Raw genomic sequence first — 9,772 nt, 5'->3', positions numbered from 1 at the left:
ACGAAAAACAAATCTCAGAACAAGATTCTGTCCGAGTATTGGACGCAATCTTGTTCTGAGATTTGTTTTTTTGTTTTTCTGGTTTAATTAAGACACTCTTAATTACTCTTTTACACTCTTTTACTCTGCTTTTTGCTCGCTTTAGTCTACACCAGCTCCTGAGAGAAATGTCTGGCTCTTAAGCTGCTAAATCCTTCACTGTGTTCACTAGTGAGTCACTAACTTTGTCTCTCAGGCATAAGCAGTGTCCTGTTTGGGTTAAATCTACACTGACAAAAGAGGTGAGTTAATTGAAACAGGTTTCAGGCCTTTAAATCAAAACAATGAATCAATAGACGCTGTTTAATAAGCTCTGAAATTAAATTCATATATCTGCCTTATTAAAGAAGTCAAGTAATTCAAGTTGCCTTAATAGCGGAAGTTTCCTTTGGTGAGTAATTTTCTTCTCAGTCTTACATCGACAGATCGGTAAAACATTTGTTGTTTTTATAGACATTCACCAATGACATGAACTGCATCAAAAATGTGGAGGAACGAACCTTCATCATATTGTTGCAGTTCCATGACATGAGGCAAGAGTTTCAAATATTTACAAAAAAAACCTGCAGGCTTATTTTGCTTCTGAGTATATTACTGAAGCAATACTTTTCCTTGTAGCTTACATGTGGTTATTGTCTTGTGTAAGTCGCTGTGTCTATATTTGCAAATCATCATCTAAGGTTGGGGTCATAGTAGTTTATGTTGTGCGATTTATTTTTATTTCAGTCTCTTTTTCATAGTTTTGGCCATCACGTATTCTTCTTGTTAATATTGAACCCATCCAAGTTGTTGTTGGAATGTCACTATGAAGAAGTCAGATGATCAAATAGACAAATGTAGTTGGTTTAGATTAATCAAGAGCATTTTTTGGAGGTAAAACCAAAGGTGACTGCACCTGAGATGTTGGTAATCATCCAAACAGTTAATCCAGTGGGTTGTTTTTCATTTTCTCTCACATATAAGTTTGAATAACCCCACAACTTTACAAAAAAAAGATTCTAATCGTCCTTTCTCCCTGATTTCAGTAATTACAATGTTATTATTACTGATGGAAATAATGATCAAAACCAAAAAGAACAACAGATGTAATTTATCCTCTGCAGAATAAATGTGAAGTTTCAAATGGGCAGGTCTGGGCAGCAGTGGTCCCGCCTGGTCATCAGACAGCGCCGCGGCCTCGGCCTCAGCCCGGGGCTACATGCTGGCAGGGTACTGGGGAGTCAGGGGGGGGTCAGTTTCCCAGCCATCCAGGGAGGCCGGGACCTGAGACCTCCTCTGAGGGCGCCCATCTGACGCCTAATCCCCAGGAAATACAGGCAGGTTTCACCCCCCACACCCGCCCTCCACCTCTCCCATTTGCTTCCCTCCATCCCATCATCCATCCCACCATCCCTCTCCGCTTCTCCTCGCAGGGCAGAAAAGCCCCATAAATTCAAAGCATCTGTACGGGCAAGGGCCAATCCGAGGGCCGCCTTTCCCAGAGCCCGCGCAGATGAAATTTTATTCTTTGCACGAAAAAGTTGGGGGAGGGGGGGAGGAAAAACAGAAAATAAAGTAAAGCAAACAGTGGGGGAAGATCAAGGAGGAGAGGAGACGAGGGGTAAGGCGCTGGTCATCAGAGATCTGCCCGGCGTTCCAGTGTGTTCGTAATAAGAAAGTAATACTAGGTTCTTTATGCCTGTGAGACCTGACCCGAGCCCGATAACAACAACAGCCTGCGTCCAACTGCTACCGGGCCCGGACATTTGCTCTTCCAGTGGAAGTGTAGGAACGACCTGTAGCAGATTAAGTGGGTCGAAGAAAAGGCTAAGTTTATCACTCTCGTTATTTTTAAACTGTCTTTAAAAACTTACAGAGTGGCTTTTTTTTAATCAAGAACTTTTAAATTCTAGTACAAAAGCATTTCTCATGTGGATTTAGCATAACACCTCAGATGCCTTTGTCTTTTTAGTCAATTCTTTGAAATGTGATTAACGTTTCCAAGAAAAATAAATCTGTTTTTTAAGAGAGGCCAATCAAACCAGCTTAAACACTCACACTATGGGTAAAAAATACAATGCAACATAAATAGGATAACAAATCTGTCCCACGCAACACAACAGAGCACTGAGCTTATCTTATAAGAGTGTACAGGATGTAGTTATCTCAACTCTCCATTGAAACATCAAATGAATTAGAATAGCACTTAGAGGGCAAATCTCGGCCAAGGTCCAACAGTCCCCTCACGGAATTACATTCAAATTCACTAGATCCAGATTTTCATTCGGATCTGCACCAAATTAAAAAACAATTCTATAAAACATTTGAAGTCACCATGGGTAAATATTTGTATATTATTTAAAGTTTAAGTCAATTTGATGCACTGTTTGATTTTATAGTCTTTGCAGTTTGTACACAAAAAAATCTACATATTGCAAATTTTGGTGTGAACACAAAGTCCTGCAAATTGTGCAACCTTGAAAAAACTTTGGAAATTGAATTTACCCCCCAAAAAAGCAAAAGGTTTTTACAAAAAAAAGTGATATTTACATTTTGCTTTTCATTTTTTCCAGTACAAACACGCATACATGCTCTAAATCTGTATGTTGTGTGGAATCAGGCCTCAGCTTATGTCTCCTCTAACCTCCAAGTTGACCCCTAAAACCCCCCCCAAGGACCTCGCTTTGAGAAAACCTGTGCACCAGACTATCCTGCTCATGTTAGAATAAATTCATAAAAGCTCCTAATCCCTCTGCGGTGAAACTGGTTTTTAAGTTGAGAAGGAAATAAAGCCTCTGTGAAGTATATTTGCGAGCGTGGTTGGTGTTTTTGTGTTTCTCAGCGACGGTCATACTTTTGCTTTTGATAGTTTTTTGGTCAGAGCCGTGTTTCATGTGGTCCAGCACAAAGTCACAGGCAGAAATTTGATCATTTGCAAGGACTCAAATGATGGTTTTACACATGTGCCAGAGAAAAATCAGGATCTGACCTCACCTGACCCAAATCAGTTATTTTTGGAAACCGTGTGCTCTGTGTCGACCTGACGCAGCTAGAATGAGACCGAGTGTGAAACATTCTGGCTGAAAAATTCATTCATCACTTCCTGTTTCTCATATTTCACTTTCCTGGTGTTCTCAGCTGCCTGCCAGCGCGGCATCATGGTGAATCTCATCTCATCTCAAAACAAAACAGAAGGTTTCACGAGAAGCTGCAGTTGTAATACAAACTATATCTCTCTTCACCTTGGGACCAGATTTCAAACAATTTAGAATATTAAAAAGGTTCAACAACTTGGTTAGAGGTGAGGTGAACACACACCTCAATGAAATGTCTCTCAAAAAACACTCATCGACTGAATTTTCCCTACAGTAAATGTAAAGTTGTCAGCATCTGTGTTTTCCAGATGTTGAAATGTGAACGCAATCAGTTCTTGGCGCTTTTTGTTCTGCATTTTCCAAACGTATCACTGGACACAACGTTGATTTTGGCTGACTCTGCAAAACCACCATCACGTTCAATTATATTTTTTTACTTTCAATGCCAGCCTCCTTTAAACATATGTACTCCACCGGATTCTGAAGTGATGGGGTTCTACTTGAAAAAAATATATATTCTCGGCCAAAGTTTGAACACTTTTGGTTATTTCACAAGAGAGTTTTTTTCCTCTTCTCACATCCTGCCCACTTCAAACCAGCGAGTCAGATGGTAGCAATATACAGCTCAGAATCCGATGGCAGCTGTTGCTATTTGCTTATAGCCTTTGAGAAAAAAAGCTGCTGTCAATCGAATCTGATCAAACCACATCTACACAGCTCTGAAGAAGCTAAATGTTGACTTTTAAAACAACTCCCAGTGACTTGATATTGAGTTTTACACTCATGTGTTTCTTTCTCATGGTTCAACTCCACTATCTTTATAAGGCATCTCTTTGTATATAAAAAAAGCATTAATTAAGTGTCATTTTGATTATTGTTTATTAATGTACTGATATTTTCGGTTAGCGAGAAATATTTAAGGTTTGATACAGAGATTTAAATCATCTACTTCTACAGTAACACCTGGTTAAGGATTAAGTTCATGGAAAACAATTGTCATCGTTTGGCAAATAACATGTCATTAAGGAGGTTTCAATAAATATTTGTTATCTCATCTACACTTATCTTATGTATGGAGAGTTGCACGTCTTCCCTACTTCCTACCAATTTCAGGCGTCTGCTCTCATGCCAATATTACGGCAAAAAATACCTTAAAAATATCTTTTAAAATGTCAGAGACGTCGCTCATAATGAGAATTATTGCATGAATCTTTTCAGCTGTTTTCTCCAGATGAATGATAATGTTGCTTTATGACCACAGGATAAATAAGCAAGTGTTTGCCAGGAAGCTCTGATCGTCAAACCTTCAAAGGTGGTGATATGTCAACACAACTTGTTTTCACTGCCCAGAATTGGCCAACTACACATGTGGATGTTTGATCTTGCTGTAATACCCAGGGTTTGCTCAGTCTCACCATATTTTGTACATATAATGGCATCGGTTTAAAAAGTCACACTTTCGGCAGCATCTGTGCACAACAACTACAGTAAGTGAGGGAAACTTTGAGTTTATGGCTAAAAAAACAAAACAAAGTAGAACTTCAAGTGTTTGTGCTGATCATGGACATGACGGACGATGTGAGATGTCCGACATAATTCCGAGGGAGTCTTTTAATACCCGTTCAACGCCACCCTCACTGCACAACATGCAAACTCCATCCTTCATCAGCACTGAATGTTGGCAGTAGATTTAACACTAATGCTGAATAATCCAATGAGAATTCCTTGAGGGACCGGGCTAGCATTTCAACAGGTTACTAAAAAAGGCTGTGCTCCTATGGCCTAACGTGAGCCTGTGTCCCTTAATCCCATGATTCACAACCATTAAACAAGGCTAAAGAGGGGATATCCAACATCTGCCCAACACAGGGGGGGGTGCCACCATCCCCACTCTGTCACCTACAGTCCACGAGTCCTCACCGAGCTTGGACGTCTCTGTCCATGCAGCCTCAGAGTGTGAGGACACAGATTAGTTCGGACAAGGAAGGTTACAGCCTCCAACGTTCTCCTGCCACCTCGAAAGGGTTAAGTCGGATCCCAGGCCGGCCACATCACACTGTTGGGCCATTTAGTGTCGGAAACCTGATAGTTTGGTTCCTTTTGATGGCCTGATTCCCAGGCTTAGGAGAATAAATTAAAAGCAATCCCCGCCGAGGCCTCAGCTGCAGCAGCAGGGCATACTGATTAAGGATTTTCATCTGGGGAGCTTTTCTCTCCCTTCCTGCTCTCCTCTTCCACAACCCCCATCCACCCGTTCATCCATCCATCCACCGCCACCCCACTGAGGAAAACGGTGAATATGGTTTAAAATGCGACAATAATGAAGTCTCAGTGCAGCTGTCAGTCACCGTGAGGAGTCAGAGAGGGAGCACAGGGATGGAGATGTGTCGCCTCGTGGCTCAAGAGTCTGAGATTCAAACCCTTCAGTCCTGATCCCCGATGCCTCGGTGCGATGTCAGGGGCTTTAGCACAGCCGGCAGTCCTATGGCCGAGGGTGCAAGAACAATATGTGTAATGTGTGTTTAGACTACTGATCTGTGAGGCTGTGTCGTCTGGGACTGGGACCAGAGGAGCATAGTCGCAGTCTCCAGGTCAGGGTGAAGAAACAAGAGCGAAGATGTGTGATGCCACTGAAACAGGCTGAAAAAGATAGTTTCTGAAGATTTAAGATTAACTTCCCAGGACTAATATTGACATGAAGTAGAGCACACCTATGCTTCATTATGCAACTTAATACAGTGAAGGAAATGCAGTTAGTTCACATGAACCAAATAAACATACATACTAAACCAATGACAAAAACTTAGACGAAATCCACTAGCATGGCATTGAATGGGACGCGAACTCCCACCAAAACAAACTGCACCAAATTAAACATACTCATTGGTATCAGTTACTGAAAGATGCCTGATTTGTTTTCCCCAAACAGCTTCACGAATTACTACCTGGATAAGATTGTGAAAATGGTGAAAAATTCATTCTCAAGCTATAATAAAGAAAGTAAAAATCCTGGATACACCCTCTGAACCAAAATGTTCTTCCGTTACTCCACCAATTTTCGTGGAAATACGTTCATTTTTGTGTAATTGAATAGATGTGAAAGACAAGAATCTCAAAATAAAAGTGTGATAACAAAAAATGTCTGTTTGCCTTCACGGACGTATTCCTGTGTGAAGGAGAATCCTCACAAGGATGTTAATTTGTCACGCTGAGTGAATCCATAACTGGAATTGGGCGGCTCCTCTTTGTGATTCAGGCTGAAGAAGGAGAAGAAGGGCGTATGACAAACTGTTGCATGGTGTGGTTTTGCAATGAGGTCCAAGTCAGTCTCCACTGTGAATTTCAATGAGTCATCTAATATCAATCTAATATCGCTTTCTTTCTTTCCTCGCCTCATCTGTCATCTGCAGAGTGGGTGGTCACTGCGATGTCTTCCTCTACAGTTTGACACAGAATTTCATTTTAGTAGAATAAAGCAGAACCAGCCTGAGCCTTTAGGCGTAAAACACATTGTAAATGATCTTGTTTCAAGTCAAATATGAATGTCGGGGCTCGCCGACACTTGGATGACACCAGACGAGCAGTTTGGATGCATGTTGTGTTTTTCCTGATGTTTATTATGTCTGAAGAAGGACTCACCATTGACCTCAGTTGTATTGAGACTCCAGCAGTGTTTTGTGGACTCAAACACTTCACCCACAGTTCCATCGGCATAGTGGTGAGTAGATAATGAGTCAATTTCATTTTCCTGTGAACTATCCCTTCAAGTATCAGTATCACATTTAATGTAAAACACATGAATGCTGAGTTATAGTGAACTAAACTGGACCTGACATCGCCATTCGTCAACTTCTTGATCGACAACAAGAGACGAACTGTGGCAGTGAGCGTCTCCTCGTGACACCAGGACAACAGGTCAGTTAACGCATCACTGGACAGTTGTAAATTGCATTTATTGGTCTTGCCTGGGTCTTGCTGGGTCTTAGGGTTATACTGAGGTTACTCAAGGCTCAAACATCTCCAGACACATATATATTCACGACACACACACAAACCCGCACACACGCACACACACATAGGCCGTATCTTTTTGTGTGCAGGGTTAATCTGTGGGCCAGATCAAAGGGTCAGGTCCAGAGATAAACTCCGGCCCTGGAGGGTCCGGCCCTCTTCTGTGTATATCTACAAATCATTAAGCTCAAGGTGATTCGCGGCAGCTCACCGAGGTGCCCCAGAGGATCCTGGGCCAGATAGAGGAGGATTTGTCCGAGCCGCTGCTGTCGACCCCGCTGCCACTCACGTTGATGTTTCACTGTCGCTCAGCTTTGAGCCCCCTGCATGCTCTGAAGCAGACATGAGAGCCACTCAAGACACCCCGAGAGATAAAAGAGCCTTCACCCCTGACAGGATGGGACCTCGCTGAAAACACACCACACAAATTATACTCTCTCCCGGCTTTGTATGAGGGATCTCCAAGAAGCTTTCCTTTTGAAAAGGCCAAATATTCAGCCGCTTGAATATCTGGAGGCTTTATTGGGCAGAAAATGTTCATTGGGGAAACAAAAGGCTGTGCTTGTTCCTGCTTGATTTGGAACACACTTGTAACAATGTAGACAGGGCTGGATGAATAGGTGCGTGTGTCATCGCTGCTGACATGCTAAATGAAGGGTATCAAAGCATGTAGGTTAGGCATGGAGGGCGGGCCAGGGCGAGAGAGTAAAGAGGCAGAGGGAGAAATTGAGGAGAGATAATGTCCAAAAAGAAAGTGGTCGTTTGGAGGAAAGAGAATGAGCCAGAGAAAAAAGGCACATCCGCAGCCGGGCGACCTTCCAACAAACAAACCAGAAAGAAATGCAGTTTCAATTATGGGGCTTCTCTACTGTCAGCATGTTTCTTCATCACTGTGATGCCTGTGTGCGGCAGAGGGAAGTCAGCCCCTGGCTAATTGGAATCCCAGCCTTCGTCAGAGGAGTCAGAAGACTCGCCTCGGAGCTTTGACACCTTGAGAAAGAGACAGGTGACGCCAGGGTGTCCCCCACCCAAGAAGAGAGGAAGGGCGGAGGTTGGATGTGGGTGTACCTTAGGGCGCCATGACTCAGGTTCTTCTCTGCGCTTGTTTGGATGTTGCCTTTCGTGTGTGTCGCAGTGTGTGTGTGTCTGTATTCTTGCATCTACATGCGGTAGCCTGCACGCTTTCATCACAGGGAGGTGAGTGGGTTTTCTCCGTGTCCGTGTGTGTTACTTATTGCAGGTTTTCAGCAGGGTGTGACCACTGCACCGCATCCAACACGGACAACAATGACTCAGTGTTTCGCAATTTCTCACAGGTCGGTTTGTTGTTCGATGAAATACACAAAAGGATCTTTGACACATTGAAGAGTTTACGTAAACCTTGTAAAACTGTCACTACACCAAGCACAAGGATTATTAATCTAATGAAAAATAAGCCACAATAAACTCTTAGTTGTCAAATATCTGTCAATGAATAAAGTAATTTACAAATGACCTAAAATGTAATAATAGGTTGATCTGCAGGAATAAAATATATGCATAAACAGTGATTGTTTTCATATCAGATTTCATTCTCATAAGAAAAGGATTTTTGGATATTTATTCAGTTCTCCTCCCGCACCTTGAAATCATTTCTATAACAGAAGAGAGACAATATAAAGAGATTTTACCTTTTCCAGCGCCTTTGGCGACTTTTCAGATTACATCTATCGGCATTTGGTTGGTGTTATGCTGGTGTTCATTTCAAACGCTGGGTGTGACCCTAAATCCTCTCAGGCCCGTCCAGAGCCCCGTTGACGCCATCGTTCCTCAGCCGACTGATTTCCTGAGAACACCAGAGGCCGGGAGTCAGATGGCGACAGATGGAGAGATGAAGATAAATGTGAACAGTGGTACGAAAGCTCGGCAGAGGAATCACTGGTCTCCCTGGGAACCATGTTAGCGTCACAGAGATCTACTAGTGAAATGGGCTTTTTATGATTAGTAAGAAGACATGCAGCAAGTTAATTAAATGTATCATTGTTTTCCTAACCGTAAGAATAGAAGACAATGAACAGTTACTAATCACTGAAATGATGATGTCGTCCAATATGGCCACCTGGTGACATGTCCCTTTGCTGAGAAAAAATAATTAATATTTTGTAATTAAAAAAACAGTTCAATACCCCTTCACCTCTCAGCTGCTAAGTGCTCCACAGCAGTTTCAATTTCAGAGCAAACTGTTGCTCCACACAGTTGATGGCTGTAAAACTCAATGAGCTGAAAGACGTTTATATGATAACTCATTGTGTCTCCGTTGCTATGAGCTACACCTTTTAAATACACATTTGATCTATTGTTACGAAATGTAATGACAATATTAGATTTATGCTCCAATGATCACACACATGAACAAAAGGACTCACTGTACTGTGGCATGTTTGCTAGTAACACACAGGGCTCTTAGTGGCACAGTTTAGGTTCTCATAGCTGATGGAGTGTAATTTGTCTTGCTCTCACCTTTGTCCCACATAAAGCGATGGTGATCCACCGTTTTTTTCATTTAGTTTAGCTTGCAACATTTTGGTCTCAACCAGCTCCTATGGTAATCAATCCCATGCAATATTTGCACATTTAAATATGAAGTAAGTTGATTTGCTCCAAACAAT

The sequence above is a fragment of the Limanda limanda genome, chromosome 14 (genome assembly GCF_963576545.1).
Source record: "Limanda limanda chromosome 14, fLimLim1.1, whole genome shotgun sequence".
Taxonomy (NCBI): Eukaryota; Metazoa; Chordata; class Actinopteri; order Pleuronectiformes; family Pleuronectidae; genus Limanda; species Limanda limanda.
This window is presented reverse-complemented; position numbering follows the sequence as displayed.